General features: G+C 46.9%; 2 long non-coding RNA genes across 3 annotated transcripts in view; one reads left to right on the top strand and one right to left on the bottom strand.

Moving 5' to 3' along the window:
• The window catches only part of LOC103350021 (retinoic acid receptor RXR-gamma), a 50,033-nt gene extending 42,623 nt beyond the window's left edge, over nucleotides 1-7,410 (bottom strand). Inside the window, exon 1 of one of the 2 annotated variants that reach the window (XR_001794394.4) lies at nucleotides 6,935-7,410. This is a non-coding gene — a long non-coding RNA (retinoic acid receptor RXR-gamma). The remainder of the gene's footprint in view (nucleotides 1-6,934) is intronic. The other variant, XR_016210449.1, reaches the window with a different exon arrangement.
• LOC149125400 (uncharacterized) lies at nucleotides 5,884-7,542 on the top strand. Its single transcript, XR_016210451.1, has 2 exons — nucleotides 5,884-6,161; nucleotides 6,902-7,542. It is a non-coding gene; the product is annotated as an uncharacterized LOC149125400 (long non-coding RNA).
• The last annotated feature ends 9,653 nt before the right edge of the window (nucleotides 7,543-17,195 follow it).

Here is a 17,195-nt window from a genome sequence, read left to right as displayed (position 1 = left end):
ACAATGCTGAGTACCTCAGACAGTTGTAACTCAGTGTTAAGTATTCGTATATCCACACATATCTAAATACAGAAAAGATATAGTTAAAATTCTAAGGGAAACAGGCCCAGCAGTGTGGCTCAGCAGGTGAAGCTGCCACGTGGGACCCCAGCATCCTGTATCTGATACCTGGTTGGAATCCTAGCTGCTCTTCTTCAGATCCAGCTCCCTGCTACTGTGCCTGGCAAAGCACCAGAAGATGGCCCAAATACCTAGACCCCTGGAGACCTGAATGCAGTTCCAGGATCCTGGCTTCAGCCTCACCCAGTCCCAGCTGTTGCAGCTATCTGGGGAATGAACCAGCAGATGAAGGCTGGCTGGCTGTCTCTTTCTCTTTCTCTCTCTCTCTTTCTCACTCTGCCTTTCATATAAATAAAATAAATCCTTTTAAAAAATGCTAAGCAATAGGAATTTTCCAGCTCTATTATATTTTTATGGGGGCACTGTCACACATACAGTCTGCCACTGATCCACACATTGTTACAGGGCACTTGCTCGTTATTTATTTTGCACTTCCTTTGATGCTCCTCTGATTTCCTGTAACTACTCTGAATTAAAGACAACTGACCTTTCCATGTTTAAAGTTTGGTTGTGAATTCTAAAATCCTCTTAGGAGTTTAAGATTGATTTTTTTAAAAAAAGATTGATTTATTTATTTGAAAGGCAGAGTTACAGAGAGGCAGAGAGAGAGAGAGAGAGGTCTTCCCCATCCACTGGTTCACTCCCCAAATGATAGGCTGATCCAAAGCCAGGAGCCTGGAGCTTCTTCTGGGTCCCCCAAGTGGGTGCAGGGGCCCAAGGACTTGGACCATCCTCTACTGCTTTCCCAGGCCATAGTAGGGAGCTGGGTTAGAAGTGGAACAGCTGGGACTTGAACTAGCGCCATATGGGATGCGGCTTCACCTAGTACGCCATAGCACTGGCCCCAAGACTGATCTTTAACCTAGAAACTCCTGCTGTCCCTGACCCTCACTGTTCATGATATTATAGACACTGATGAAAGGGAGCAGGGACTCCCGGTTGTACTCTGTGCAGTTGAGGAAACTGGGAGGAAGATACTTACCCAGATCACTGCTCTGGGGCCAGGGCACCCCAAAGATAATAGAGTCTGGAAGTCCCAGATCCTGGTTACCATCCTGCATCACTTCAAGAGCACCTACCCTGCAATGTTATTGGTCAAAACATAATTTTCTTTAAAAAAAAAGATTTATTTATTTGGAAGGCAGCTTTACAAAGAGAGAGGAAGAGACAGAGAGAGAAATCTTCCTTCCTCTGGTTTACTCCCCAGATGGCCACAAGAGCAAGGGCTAGGCCAGGCCAAAGCCAGGAGCTTCGTCCAGGTCTCCCACGTAGGTGCAGGGGACCAAGTACTTGGTCTATACTCCAATGCTTTCCCAGGTGCATTAGCGGGGAACTGGATTTTAAGTGGTGCAGCCAGGACTCAAACTGGCACTCATACAGGATGCCGGCATCATTCGGAGAGGCTTTACCTGCTATGCCACAATGCTGGGTCCAAAACCTAATTTCTTGAAGTGAGCACTCCCTCTGGGCAGAACCCACACCTTACTTCTTTGACTTTGCCCTCATCTTACAGTCTGCTGACTCTTTAGTGATAAGTGCACCTTCTCTAGCTGGATTTAATACCAGTCTCCAATTCTTGTTAAGAAAAAGGGAAGTTTCCTGTGTATTTACAGTTTGTCAGGCTTTGTATATGAAATCCTTATCCTGTAAAAGGCCAGCCCTTACTCTGTGTGGTTGGCATTGAGCTACTTCACTAAAGGCTGGGGGAAGACTCCTCTTCCTTCCACCTCAGGTGGCTCAAAGGGAGCTTAGAAAACCCAGTTTGAAGACCGCAGGGCTCTGGGCAAGCCTCACCTGCTTTCCCAAGTGTCCTGCCCTGTGGCTGAGGGCACAGACCAGATGATCCGCAGGCTCCTCTATCTAGATTTGGAATTTCAGCCTCCTGACAGAGAAGCGGAAGGCAGAGCGGCTCAGAGCCAAAGTGTTGGCAGTGGCTGCTAACCGAAGAGCAGCCAGAAATGGAAAGGAAACTTCTCTGGAATGATCCATGCCCTAGGAGCCAGCAGACTCTCCAGAACACAGCTACATCTGTGCACATGAGTCTATGCAGTAACTACGGCTGCTTTTGTGTTACAGTGGACCCACCCCATGAGCAGCTGTCAGAAACCAGGGAGCCAGCAGAGACTCAAATATCTGCTCTCTGGCCCTGTAGGGACAAAGTTTGCCAACTCTTGCCCCAGAATGGAAAAGCGGGTCCCCCGGATTAAGATCTACCAGAAAAGCATGTTAGCCTTGGAGGGCCCCGTCCCCTGCCCCTACCTAAGTTATTTTATTTCTTTGCTGAAATTTTGTATGTTCAAAAGAAAAAAAACTGTGTTATGATGCATAAGTTGTGAAAAACATAGGGCAAGAATGGAATATCCTAGATGTTCTTCCATATAATCCACTCATTTGGGGCTGTTTGGGGACTCCACCCCTAGACACCATCCTCCAACCCCACCCCATCATGGGGGTTGCAAGCACAGGGTAGCCGTAAGCACTGCCACCAAGGCGCATAACTTCCTGGATTTGGGTCCTGGCTGCTCTCCTCGCAGCCTGGTGATCCTGGGTGATCCTCAACCTGGTGACTCCACTTTCCCTGCCAGTAAAATGGGGATGGTGGCAATGACAGGTACCGCCCCCTTCCCCACCCCAAGGGTCTTTGAAAAGATTAAATGAGATGTTGTGTGACACGCCTCTGGAACAGGGCTTGGCACGTGGCAGGTGCCTTAGCAATGCTGGCTACTATTCTGAATGTTTTGTGAGGATTTCTGACCCAAGACTGAATCCATCTCCAGAGTCACCCAAACCCAGGCGTTGTAGAAAATCAGCTGCTTCTGTTCCCTGGGCCTCTGTCTTCTCCTTCCAAATCAGAGGCAAGAACACCAGCTTCCTCCAGGGGCACCTGCCAGGCAGGCATCTGATGCTGATGGCTGAGTTCCCTGCACATCCAGAAGCCACACAATGAGGGGGAGGGGAGTGTGGAGCATTTAGGTTCCTCTTTGCACAGTGTCTTCTCCCAGTTGCTGTTCAGCTCCCTATCTCTTGGTAAGATTGTAAATGTTTCAGAAAATAGTTTACACTAAATATGTTCCTTCCTACATCTCATAAACTGTTCCTCCTTCCTACACAAACCCCAACCACTTACACCCACGGAGGCTCCAATTAGCCACCCACACATCCGAGGATGGAGAAAAACATGTCCTGCACACACACACACACACACACTCATGTACACACGCAAGCACAGACCCACACAAGAACCAACGACTTAACCCCTCACTGTGGCTCTTCTTGGATGGAAAGCGGACATTCTACTCGTGAGCAAGGTCGGCCAGGCAGGACTTCTGCACATCCTGGAGTCCCTGTTCCTCAGTGGATCCTAATCTATCCTGCAGTGCATTCCTCAATGGCCAGGCCATAGTGTGTGCAAACGCCAGTCACTGCTGAAGCTACATTTCTGAGACTGGACTGGGGCTCCCGACCCCCAGTTGGGTAGCTGCTGTCCCCGGCCTCTCGGGGCAACGGTGTCACACAGAGAAGTTGTGAGAGGCAGCTCAACAGAACACAGGCCCTGGAACCAGTCCATTGTCCAGCTGTGAGACCTTAACCAAGTTATTTTGTCTCCCGATGCCTCCGTCCCCTCATTCACAAAAGGAGCGTGACCATGCTGGCACTAGCACCTACTTACTGGGTTGTTCTGAGGATTACGTGAGTTGAAAGTAGGCGAGTGCCGAGAGGGGTGGCAGGCATTCCTGTTCCAGTGTGCTTGCTCTGTGAGAGGCACGAAGCCCCTCTCCCCCTGATCTCCTTCTCACCCCGAGGATTACTTCACAATTGGATGGGGGGATTACAGGCTTTGTTTTGCCATCTTCTAAGAGGCAGCAACTGTCTCATCCCAGAAAAACAAATCTCTTACTGAGCAGCTGGCAGACCGAGGACTTGGCAGAGGAGGAGAAGAAAAAAGGCTCTCTCACTGCAGAGGCCCAGAACTGGGAGGGAGAGTGGATGCCCTGGTGGGGCCACCACAGCCCAGGTGGCCACCACCTCCGGCCAGTAGGGCCCGTCTCTCCTTCACTGACCCGACGGTGCTCTGACATCTGGAAAGCATGGCCCTAAACACAAATCCTGGGTGCTATTTCTCAAGGGTGACGTCACTTCCCCAGAGGTCCTCACTCTGTGGTTTCCTTTGGGTTACAGCCCTGATCCTTCAGTAAGTGCCTTGTAACTTGCTGCAAAGGGGTGAGGTGGCTCGAGCTGCAGGTGAGGTCCTCTCCAATGTCCCTTGTGCCTAGGGCACTGGGAGTTCTCAGACCTCCCAGCAGATGGGCTGAGTCCTTCACTGGTGCATGCAAACAAAAAGGAAAACATCAACAAGAAGCAACCACATGGTTCACCTCCCTCAGGAATGACAAGGAAAAGCAGCAGAAGAGGCGGGCATTTCCCACGTTACAGCAAACTCCTTTCTTCCCTGCTGCACTGTGATGTTCCCTTCTTGAAATCTAATTTCACTAAAACCCTAGAGTCCCCACAATGTGGAAAACCTCATCCCACAAAATACGAGGGTCTTTATGGGATTTACTTTCCCATATTCCTGCTTCCTCATTGTACAGTCATGTCTCACTGTTAAACTAATGTTCAGCTTGGTATCTGAGCAAAACAAGGCGATGAAAATATTAACTTGTACTAGGTACTGCATATAGGGACAGCTGCTTTCTCTTGTGCTAGCTCATTTAGTTCCCACAACCGTAAGGATGAGATTATTTAGCCCATTTTAGAGATGAACACACTAAGGCTCAAAGAGGTTCAGGAGCTTGCCTAAAGTCACACAAGGCAGTAAGTAAAAACCTAGGAACCAAACTCAGATCTCCTCTCTCTCTCTCTCTCTTTCTCTCTCTCTCTGCTTCCCCTCTCTGTTGACTATACCAGTATTAAAATAATAGTGTTAAAAATTTGAGAAAGAAGCCTCTCTGGAAGTACTCTGCACCTCAACTCCAGGCAACCTGGGCTAGTCCCTGCCTTTAGGCCTCAGTTTACACATCTGTAGAATGGTAGATCTAAGGTGCTCTTAAAGGACCCTTAGGATACAAAAATTCCAAGATCCGAGCAAGCAGCCCCCTCGCTGGAACTTTAGACCACATCTTCTTTCTCTGGCCTTTACTTTAGCACTCCCCCTAGCCTTTCTACCTTCAGCTCTCCTGTTCACCCCAACTGTCTCCCAGGGTCTCTTTGGCATTTGGGAAGCCAGCATCTCATAGAGCTCAAGGTTCCAAGACTCGGGCTGCTCCTCCAACAACCAAACTCAGATGTGCAGAAAAAAATTAATTCTCAGCTCTGGGTAGGACTGAGAAGGGAGCTGAAAGGGGCCCAGCTATAAACTGGAGATCAAATGTCCAGGTCACAGTCTTGGCTGCCACTCTCACTCTGTCATCAGACTGACCCAAACAACTTGAACATTCTCTCTCTGGAACGCTGCCACAGCCCCTTACCTCTGGGTCCAAGCAGCAGCCTCCTCATGCCTCTGAGGCTGCACACATCACCCAATATTATAATGTGTCTGTCTAATGAGCCTGGCGCAGAACTAAAGACTGTTTCACTCACATTTGCATGCCCAGTGCCTGGCTGAGAGGAACTACCCAAGGGAGCCAGAATGAATAAGCAACCCCTACCACCACCACTGCTTAACACCTCCCCAGCAGAGACCAAGTCCACCTTGCAATGTCCCTTCGTGCCTCATAGAAGGTTCTGGCCAGCAAAGTAGGCAAGCTTTATTCCCAAGCCTGCAGATGGATCGGCTATCGGTTCACAGACAATGTCAACAGAGCAGGAACTTTTCAGTGCTCCAGACCTTACAAAATATCTGCTTTGTCCTGCCTGCCAGAATCTATAGGGTAAGAGCTCCCCTTTGGGCTCCCAGGAGCAGGAGCTCCGTGCCACCAACTGAGGAGCCAGAGGCCAGTTGGTCAGATGCAGGTTCTATTTACTCCAAGCTGGGGGACCGAGCTACTTCTGCCAACTGAATCAAGGAGCCCTGGGACTCAGGCTCCGGAAGCTTCCATCAGGTATGACCGGGTCGCCCTGCCTGGCTGACTAACTGGGATCTCCAGTTTGCATGCTTATAAGAGCCCAGACCCCTGCCCCCACATCCTGACCCAGCAGAGTCAGAGAGAAGCAGGGACCCCAGCGTTGGGAAGGGGGCTGCCAACAGCAGGGGAGGAGAAAGAGGCTATTAGCAAATCAAAAGGGAAGCAAACGCAGGAGGGAAAACCGGGTGGCAAACTAAAGGACTGTGTTTTCTTTTCAAAAATCCAATTAGAGGGAAACCTGCTTTGCAGGAAAACAATCACGCCCTTGTTTACAAAGTACCCTGGGACCCTTCACACAGGTGAAACCGCTCCAGCCGCGTTCTTGCCCGCACAGTTCGGATACTGGATACATCCTAGCAATCTGCCTTTCACTCTTCCACTTTTCACACCCACACAAACACATCTGTGTGTAACAATGCTCTTGCTCTATCTTTGTCTGAGATACACGCTAAAGCATGTTGATTTAGAACCCAGCTGACACTACCTCCAAATCCTCATTCTGTATGCACACATATCCTCACCTGTGGTCCATTCTCTTCTCTCTCTCTCTCTCTCTGCCCCCCTCACTCCCTCTGTCTCGCCCCCACACGCACACACACTAGCAGAAACAAGCTCTGCACCACTATAGATGCACATAAACACTCATGATCGCCGTCTCATTCAATGCTCATCCCGGCATTCTGATTCCCCGGCTTCCTTCTGCTCTCTTGGGACAGGTCCACCCTGGGAAGCCCAAGTGGAAGACTCACCGCCAAAGCCTGTGGGAAACTTCATGAAGTGAGAATAATTCCCATACATGTTTGCTCTTCAGTTCATAATCCTGTGCTGCTTGCGGCTGCTCAATCTCACGGCCTCTTCCCGGCTCCCAGGCGCAGCCGGGCTCCCTTCAACTTGGGCTAACAAGAGTGGTCATCGCTTCCTCGCAGCCCTGGGAGCAGGGGCTGGGCCAGCCCTCTGGGATTAGTCAGGAATCTGCCTGGAGATCCGAGAGTCCACATAGTGCGTTGGAGCGGCTGTGGCGGAGGCAGCTGGTGCCTGTCAGTAATCACGCATAATGCTGCCGCCGCTGCCGCCGCCGCCAATGCGACTCTCGCCACCGCGTCGCTGCCGCCCGAGATCCTGTTGCTAGTTTGATTAAGTCGGGGCTGGGCTGCTGCGTGCGACTCTTCCAGCTCCCAGCTGGTCCCCTGAGGTCCCTCCCGGGTGGCACCATCTATTGTCTAGGAAGCCAATCGATGTGTGACCGCCCTGGAGTAGGTCAGGAGCTAGGGGGCATGGGGGAGGCGCTCCAGGTGCCTTTTTCCTTGACTTGCCCCCACGAAAATCAATGGGGCTTTATTAAAATGCTTTTTCCCACTCTGGCGTCTAGCTGCCCGATGCACTTGGTGTTGGATCTGTGAGAGGGGCTGGGAGTGGGGGCCAAGAGGGAGCCGAGCCCTTTCATAGGCACGGCATTAGAATTGCAGGAGGCTGGAGCCCCAGCGACTGGGAAAACGAAAATAGAGTGGCCCTTGCTTCAGTCCCGGGATGGGCCTCTCCTGCTTTCGCAGCTGGAAGCATCTGTTGTACTTTAAAAGGAAAGCTGGACACCACCTGCAGTTGGCAGCCAGTGCCCGCTCACCTGAAAAACTGCCCGTTGAAGAACAGGTGTTGTCTGGTGGTGGTGGTGACTTGGAGGGGATGGATCCACCTTCTGCATCACTGTCATCATGCTACCTGTTTAGAGTCCACCTCTGGGTCCCCTCGGCACAGAGTCTCTCCTGGCTGGAATGGACCGACAGAGTCTGAGCACCACTTTGATGTTTGGGAGTTGTACAGCATTCCTGCAAGGCACTGCTAAGACTATACTTCAACACTTCCAATAATGGGGCACTCACTAATGTCCCCTTCTATCTCTCGCCAGCTCTTCCTAAGAGAAAGTCTTCTATTGAGTTGAAGTTGGCCTCTTTTTTCGCCTCACTGCTTTGGCTCCCAGTTCAAGGCTATTCCCTGGAGCCACATAGAAGAATCTGGGGGTCTTTCACAGTGGAGTCTTCTGCAAAATCTGAGAGGTCTGTGCCCAGTTCTCCAGGTGCTCATGGCTCTTCCAGTTACTACATATATCATTAAGTGCTCAAGTCTATTCAAAACCTATCCTTTGTCCAGTAATGTACTTCAGTTTGCATAGACCCCCCTCATGGTGGGAAGGAGGTCATCCAAACTTGGATACAATAGTCCAGATAGGGTCCGCATCTTTTCGTCTCAGTGTTACATGTTGCCAGGGTCATGAGATGCTATCAGCACACTCACCAAAGGCCAGTGTCACGGACTGAGCTCAAAGGGCTGCAGCAAGAATGAGTTTGCTTCAGATGCAGCCCAGGACCCACAGCCAGAGAGGTAAGTCAAGTCAGAGCCCCATAGAAAAAACTCAAGTTTCCAAAGTTAGAACCTAGAACACAAGCTAAGAATGAAAGGTCAGAGGCTGGAACAAAGTCAGGATGACAAAGGAGGGGGCCAAGTTAGGGATCAGAGCAAGAATGGGTCAGGAAAGAGGAAGAACACTTCAAGCCTATGCAGAGAAGCCTTGGGGAATATGGAGCCCCCTTGACTGGTTGCTGGGTCTCAAAGCATGGATCAAGAGCTGGGCAGGGGGCTAGCGTTATGGTGCAGTGGGATAAGCAGCCACTTATGACACCAGCATCCTGTATGCAAGCGCCAGTCCGAATCCTGGCTGCTCTACTTCTAAACCGGCTTCCTAAGGATGCACACAGGAAGGCAGCAGAAGATGACCCAAGTGCTCAGGCCCCTGACACCTACATGGGAGACCTGGTTGGAGTCCCTGGCTCCTCGTTTCAGCCTGGCTCAGATCTGGCTGTTGTGGCCATTTGGGGTTGGGGAAGGAACCAGCAGATGGAAGATCTCTCTGTCTCTCTCAAGCTCTGCCTTTCAAATAAATAAAATAAATATTTTTTAAAATTTTATTTTAGAAAGAGCTTGGAAGACATGAGCAGTACAGAATTCAGGAGGATCATTTGCTCCCTTGCATTAGCATCTGGTGGCTCCACATGTTACTTTATGTTCAATTAACTTGCTAAAACCTCTTTGTTCCCCAAATTGTGTTCTCTTTTTGATAAAAGGTCTTCAAAAAGTTCATAGAAAATCCATTTCAAAAATATTTGCACCAAAATATATTTTCCTTAATTCCATTTTCCACGGATTTTTTTAAAAGCATCCCTGTGCATATTCTTCATCATATTTTTGTTCATTTGGTTTAAGCTCCTACACACAATATCTGTCTATATTCTCCCAAAATGAAAACATTTTCGATTCATTCATCATCCCAGATTTTTTGGGACTCTGTTTCTGTTGTGCAGTGTCTTATTCCTACCTTCATTTCATGACTTCTGAAAATATGATGAATTGTTTTCTATGTTTTATCTAACTCATTGATAAAAATGTTGAAAAGAATCTAGCAAAGACATATCATTTGTTAGTGCCTTTAGCACTTTGCTCTGCCACTTACTGGTTTTATGCCTTGGAGAGGCTCTAGCTGTGGACTCCGTACCAACTCAGAGGTCACACTTGCTGGGTGCAAATTCTAGCTCCGTTGCTCACAGTCTTGTATCACTGGCAAGTCATTGAATGTACCTGCCTCTCAGTTACCTCACAGGCCTGCTGTGAGGACTAAAAGAGTAAACACAGGCTAATCACTTAGAATATGCCAGATACATAGCAAATCTCAATATATGTAAGCTAATTAGATGATGAGGAGGATGTAACTTTAAGCAAGTCATTTCACCTTTTGCTTTCATCTTCTCATTTGTAAAATGATGGAGCAGGGATAGATGAGTTTCAGTATCCCTCTACAACTTTGAAACTGAGTGCAATCTAATCCAGAACTTATTCCTTCATAGTCCACTTCTCTGCAGCAGTATCTGAAGCAAGTGTCTTACTGAAGTACACACTACAGTTTTCTATTGTATGCCTGTCACAGAAGGAAATGAGCTATTCCAACTGGCTTTTTGTTGAACCTGTGCTTGCAAAGATTCTTCCAAGTGTTCAGGCACACAAAAACTCCCCCTAAAAATCCCCACCCTAGAGCCTTGTCCAAGGCCAATGTCAAGATGATCTGCTAGCAGTTTCTGGTACATTCTACTTTCTTTCCCTTTCACTAAGTTAGACATTGCCTACTTCTTGTTCTCATAGAATAAAAGACAAATTTTATAACTTGGCACGGAAAGGCTTTTCCATTGTGTCTCAACCTACCTTCTAAGCTCTATGTAGAGGAAAGTGCTCTGGGTCAGTCATCAAATGGCCGAGGGCTCTGCCACTCTCTGGTGGCCTGACTTTGGGTGAGCTCATTTATTCTTTGGGGAAAATATCCATTCCATCTATCTCATGAGGTTCATGGTTTTGGTTTTGGTTTTGGTTTTGTAGATCACATAATGAGAATTGGGCAAGTGTTCCCTTTCTACACTGCCGAATTCTATACAATTTCTCTGTAAGGCAAATGCTAAGAATTCATATTTTCTTATTTTTCTTTCTGGCCTTTCTTCAATGGTCCCTTCTGGACTGGCTACTTCCCAATATGACCACACTTAAGTTCAGTTCCCACTATGATCACACTTATACCGCAAAGATCTCCCCTTAGCCTAAGTCTCACAAAACCCTGTTGTCTACTGTGTTCAGGTGATGCTTAACAGATAGGGCTGGCTCTGTGGCATCCCCCTGTGCAGTGGAGCTGAATGGTCATCTGTCCTCCTTTGAAAATGTCTCATCTTCATCTCATGACTGTTAACTATTCAAGGACAGTGATAGTGTATTGGGTGTCTGTTTTCCTGTATTAAGTGATAGAACAGTTTTTAAATAAATATTTTTGCACAAGACAGTGTTTGATTCACTTACTATATGCAGTACGCTTTCCTTGTTATACGTTCTTGATGATTTAACATCCCATAACAAGCCACAAAGTTGGCATAAGGTTCAAAAAATATGAACATGGCTTTTCTTTTTAATACACATTTTTTTGCTTGGCACTATTGTGTCTTGTCTAAAACTATAATTGATGTAACAGTATTGTCCTAACTAACTGATATTTCTAGCCTAAGCCCTTCCCAGACAACTTCAGTCACTCCAGTATCTACGCTGTTAATGAATTCCCATTAGGATGTCAAGTGCTCGGCGTCCATGGTTAGGAGTTGGCTAGTTCATTCAGAACAATTCTGGACTTCCTTCTTGTCAATGATAATCATCCTTCTAATTAACATGTTCAGCTTTTATTAAAACCATCAGTACCTGTGAGTAAATGAAAAAACATGCATTTTCACTAGTACATTGGACACAAACTCAACCAATAATATATTCTTCCTGGTGGCCAAAGGATATAGTTTTATCTCTGATTTTTTTCTTTCAATCAATGGTGATATAAAATATCATTTTGCAGCAAACACAAGATGAAAAACCAAACTCATCCATTTGAAAATTACCAGTAAACATTAATTACAGAATTGAGATGCCAGTGTCTCCACACTGATGCTATGGATCCTTGTTTTTATAGTAAGTAGTGACAGAACTGAGTAGAAAAGCCAGGCTCCCAATTTGGACTCCCAGCCAATATATCATTCACGAGGCCATGACCTTACTCTCCTTAATGAAATATCTCTGTTGAATGAGTGCTTACCATTATTGTTTATTCTCTCTGCTGTTATCATTCATTCACTTATCATTTGGCCAACACTTTGTGAAGGCTTATTATCTATCCATCAGTGGGGAGGTACTAAAGGCAAAGAGAAATACAGTTCCTGATTTTATGGGGCTTATATAATCTGATGCAGATGATGGATATTCAATAAGTAAATATCATTATAAAACATAAGAAGTGCTGTGAAGAAAAATTACTGAACAAAATGAGAATGTATAGAGGGTGGATCTGAGTTAAATGGAAAGGACCAGGAAAACAGTTACACTCAGATGGAAAGCAGAGTAGGAGTCAACCCAGGCAAGAAGAGGAGGGGCAGGGGAGGAGGGGCAGGTGAGGAGGGGATACCAGGTGGAGAAAACAACAGGTCTAATAACTCTGGGAAGGAAAGGAAGTCAATGCACCCAAGAAACTGGATAGTGAGCATGTCCAAGTATCCCATGCAAACGATCTGGCCTTCCAGAGTTCCATTGTTCTATTGTCTCACCCATGATTCTGTCAACCCACGTTGGACATCCCATGTCAATTTTGGACTCTGAACTTCTAGAAAATCTCCTACCTGGATGTTTCTCCCCTTTACCTGCTGGTCAAAGAGATGAGTCACTATTTTTTAGATACCTCCAGCAACCTACCTTCTTGAATTTGTTCATTCTGCTCCTATATTCAGGAGAAACATCCCTTCCTTATGCTCTCTAATACTACCTGTTCCTCAAAGTCACTCCCACAGGGCCTCTTAGGTAGCTCTCTGGCCAATGACTGACTCTCTCTCTCTCTCTCTTTCCCTCTCTCTCTTCCCTCCCCAAACTCCATACTCTGTGGTTTCCATGGTTGAGACTACTCTTGTGTTGCTCAACATGTTCTTCCTTTACATTATTATCAAGAATGTGTCTGAAAAAACCACTTACTGCATGGCAAATCCTGGAAGAGTGACAACTGGGTCTGAGTCATTTTGTAGCCCCTAAAGCCTCCACAGCATAATCTAACATAGTAGAAACCCAGTAAGAATATATGAAGAAATGAATAGAAGTTTGGTTCTGTTGAGACCTCTTGAAGTCAGTGACAAGGCTCTGGGTATGAGGAAGCGAATGTGCCCATTTCCAGGTTCCAATTTCAATTGTTATGGGCTCCTTTTCCTGTAATCACACACTCCTGTGTGGACAGGCTTGATACTAGCATAAGTACAGTACATCTGTCTTCATGATTGGGGACCTCTGAGGACAAAAATAAGGGGTACCTAAACCAGAAAGAGTGCTGATTATCTTTAAATTACCACTCTGTCAGCTACTATCCAAAAAGGGCCATTTCCACAGATCTCTATGTGTTCAAAAGCATAAATTATAACTGCAAGGCATCTCCTACGGCTCAGGAACCATCTCTAAGTTTGTAGCATAGCTAATTGTTCCAGGCCAGTGAAGTCAGCTGACTGAGTTACATTTGTTTTAAGGAAGTGGTTTCCAGAGTTTTCTAACGTTGTAATCACTCCGGAAGCTTAAACAATTACCTCCAGAGATTCAGCAATTTGTCTGGGATTGTGGTCTGTCCTGGAACCGTTTGAAAGAACCCCAGGTGAGTGTTTGGCAGAAGAGGTTAAGATACCAGTTGGGATACCCATAACCTATATTGGAGTTCCTGGGTTTGGGTCCCAGCTCAGCTCCCAATTTCAGCTTCCTGTCAACGGGTACTCTGGGAGACAGCAGGTGGTGGTGTAAAGTGGTTGGGTTCCTGTCAATCATGTGAGAGATGAAATTCAGTCCCACCCAGCTCCCGACTTCAGCCTGACCCAAACCTGGCTGTTACTGGCATTTGGGGAGTGAATCAGTGGACAAATTCTCTGTGTCTGTCTCTCAAATAAATAAATACATAAATAAAAATAACAATTTAAAAATAGTACTGCATCTTTTTAAGAAATGAAAACATTTCCCCAGGAGACTCTAACGTGTAGACAAGTTGGGAAACATTGACGTAAGGAAAGCAAATCTTCTTACAATAAGAAGGACCCATCAGCAGATAATGGGAAACAGCTTCCCAGGGAAATTCCAAGAAACCAAGAAGGTCCACTTTGCCCATCTGCTAGGATGCACAATTGGGCCTCATGAACACAACAAGCTCTTGAAGAGCAGGAGACAAGATTGGCACTGGCCATCTGCTGTGTAGCCATAGCTTATACTGACTTGCAGTCTGCTGGCGCCAAGTCCTCGACATAATATGCTCTCACCTCACCACCTTTGCTGTCAAAATCCTACCCAATAAAGGCTAGTTCCTCTGTCAATCCCCTCTTAGAAGTTGTTGATACTTCCACTCTTCTCCATACCCTCAAAAAAAAAAAAAACCTTTTTATTGCAGCGCTAATGGAACTTTGCTCTGTATCATACATAGTGGCTAAACTAGAATCTTCTTCCTGAGTGCAGGAAGCCTCTTACTCATCTATACATTATCAAAGAATCTAGCATCTTGCTTTGCACACAGCAAAGTGACGAATGCTTATTGAATGGATGCTGAGATAACAACTAGGAACATAACAGACTTGAGCCTGCTGTCATGATGCTATAAGCTATAACTTTAAGGATAACTTATAACTCCCCTTAACTGCAAATGATATAACATTGTCATAAAACTTTCAAGGTAGAAGGAACAGTTGCATAGATGCCTCCATCTCTTGGTTCCCAGCCAAACGATGGATCACAAAACCCTCCCTGTCATAAACAACCACAGCTGCAAAACACATGGGAGCTGTCAGGATGCAGAACAACTATGATCATGCTGAGAGGAGACTGGGGCTGAGACCAGGGGAAAACATCTGGTCTCCTCTGGAGAAGAGCCGGCAATGAAAAAAGGGGACTCTCTAATCCAGACTGGGTCCGCATCCAAAGAGTCCTAGGCAAAGAGGCAGATGTCAGCATGAGAGTTCAGGGAGCCTGTTCAAGTCCCTGAGAGGGAGGGAGCAATGCTACAGTTCAAGCCTCGCCCCCGAGAGTGCGCCACTGCCGGGTGTGAACAAGCATGTGTTGAGAAGCACTGTGTGCTGGCCACTGGCTACACATTCGTGTATTCAGGTGTAGATTTGGAGGCTGCAACCCAATCTCATGCAGGCAGTCTATTTTCAGTTCCCACTTACTCTTGGGGAAGAGGCTCTAAATATACCCTCCAGTGAGTGCAGGAGGCAGATAATCATTGCTGGCAGCTGAGCAGGGTGGGGCAGACAGGGACGTCGGGAACTCTACCATTAACCTCAGCACAGCCCCAAGGCCCACAACACTTGTAGAGCTATATTTACGTAAAGGCAAATGTCTATTATGTTTGACTTGATTTTCATTTATGAGTTTCCAGTGGATGGGCTTCGTATGACAGTAAAAGGAACTATGTTGTCCCCTCCAAAGACCCACTGAGCAAAGCATGTGGACATCACAAGGTAGGACTTGGGCAAAACTGACCTATTTGAACCATAAGATGGTGCAATTATATAAACAATAGTGCAATTTCCAATGGGTTTAACATCTGACAGTTTACAATACACTTTTGTCCCCCATTCATAAATGGGCGCAAAATATTTTTAGAAGAAAAATCCAGGAAGGCTGCAATCAGGCAGGATGCTGGAATTAGGACATGAGAATTTAGGTAGCCACAATGATTTTCTCTGTAATAGGCAAGGCTTTTTGAGTGGGTATTCAGCTGATGTACTTCTTTTACTGCCCAAAACCAGATATTCTATAACCCCTTCTATAGCTGTTCATATTTCCCAGCATCTAATCCCCAAAGTCCAGAAGGCATTTAGTTTCAGAAGGAATGGAGGGGGGACTGGTACTGACTACCAGCATTTAGTTCACTCTATCCAGCAGCAAAGAGGAATAGAAACAGCTGTAGGTAAAGAAGTAGTTAATTGGGGCCAGCAGAGAAGTTCTTAAAGTCAGGATGTTCAGCAATATCAGAGTTTGAGAAAGCTCTGAATTGATGTATTATGTTAGCCATAGACTTGGGACTACACCAAGTTTGACTTCCATCCACCATAGGACACCAAAGAGAATTTAGAACCTCCATAAGAAGCAGAGAGGGTGGGATCTGAATTATTCCCCCCACAGTGGGTTGCTCCAAAAACCCACCTGGGAGATTTGTTAAACATGGAGATTTCTGGGCCTCACCCAGGCCTCTAAATCACCCTCTTTGGGGACCAAGAGTGCCTGAATATGTGAATCTTTTTTTTTTTTCTTTTTTTTTTTTTTTTTGGACAGGCAGAATTAGACAGTGAGAGAGAGATACAGAGAAAAAGGCCTTCCTTCCACTGGTTCACCCCCCAAATGGCTGCCTGGTCTCCCATGCGGGTGCAGGGCCCAAGCACTTGGGTCATCCTCCACTGCACTCCCGGGCCACAGCAGACATCTGGCCTGGAAGAGGAGAAACCGAGACAGAATCCGGTGCCCCAACCGGGACTAGAACCCGGAGTACCTGCACCACAGGTGGAGGATTAGCCTAATGAGCCGCGGCACTGGCCGGACATGTGACTCTTTGACAAGCTCCATAGATGATGTCCTGGGTGAATGGTACCTACAGGACGAATCACAGGGTCGGGAAATATTCCTTGGTTCCTCCAGGTTGCTTGGCAGAGACAGCGCTAATGGCATTTTTAGTGTAGTTTTCTAAAGTCAGTTACTAAGTAATGGAGGCAAGACTAGAAACCAATTCTTTGGCTCCAAATTCTGTGCTGTTTCCACTACAATTCACCGTGAAGACACAATCCTTGAACTAGCCACACCCCTGTCACTGGCAAGCAGGAGGGCCAGGCCATGGCCAAATGAAGGTTCAGGAAAGCAAGTTGAGTGTGGGTGTGAAGTGGAAGTGAGGTGCTGCTGGCCTGCAGCTACGGGTCTTGGAAAGACTCAGTTGGGATAATGTAGGCCCAAAAGAGAAGAAATAATTCAAAGCATTGGATATATAGAGGGCCAGGAGGAGCACTGGCCCTGTGAGAGCTGCCCCAGAAGATCTGCTGTTAGAGAGAGCTGGTGGGATTTATGGGCTGGCAGGAGAGTGCAGGAAGAGCTAGAGGCAGTTCCTTATGAAAAGGCATGCAGAGCAGAGGGCTTGTCTGGCTGCCTGTGACATCACCTATGAGCAGCTGTTAAGGATGCTACGCTATTTCTGACATGACCCAAACATCAGTGGCTCCCACGGTGGAATTTCAGACACATCGGCAGGCTGGGGCACAGATATTTGGGGACTGGAGCTTTTCTGATGCCAAATCAAACCCTGCATGGGAGGCTGATGTCTGACCTCGCCTAGGAGGGGCCGCTTGGTCCTGCACTGATGCTTTCAGCCAAGATCCTGGGAAGGCCTCAGCCAGT

The sequence above is a fragment of the Oryctolagus cuniculus genome, chromosome 7 (assembly GCF_051225735.1).
Source record: "Oryctolagus cuniculus isolate XC-2025 breed Fujian yellow rabbit chromosome 7, ASM5122573v1, whole genome shotgun sequence".
NCBI lineage: Eukaryota > Metazoa > Chordata > Mammalia > Lagomorpha > Leporidae > Oryctolagus > Oryctolagus cuniculus.
The sequence above is the reverse complement of the archived record's forward strand: the minus strand, read 5'-3'. Positions and strand labels throughout refer to the sequence as shown.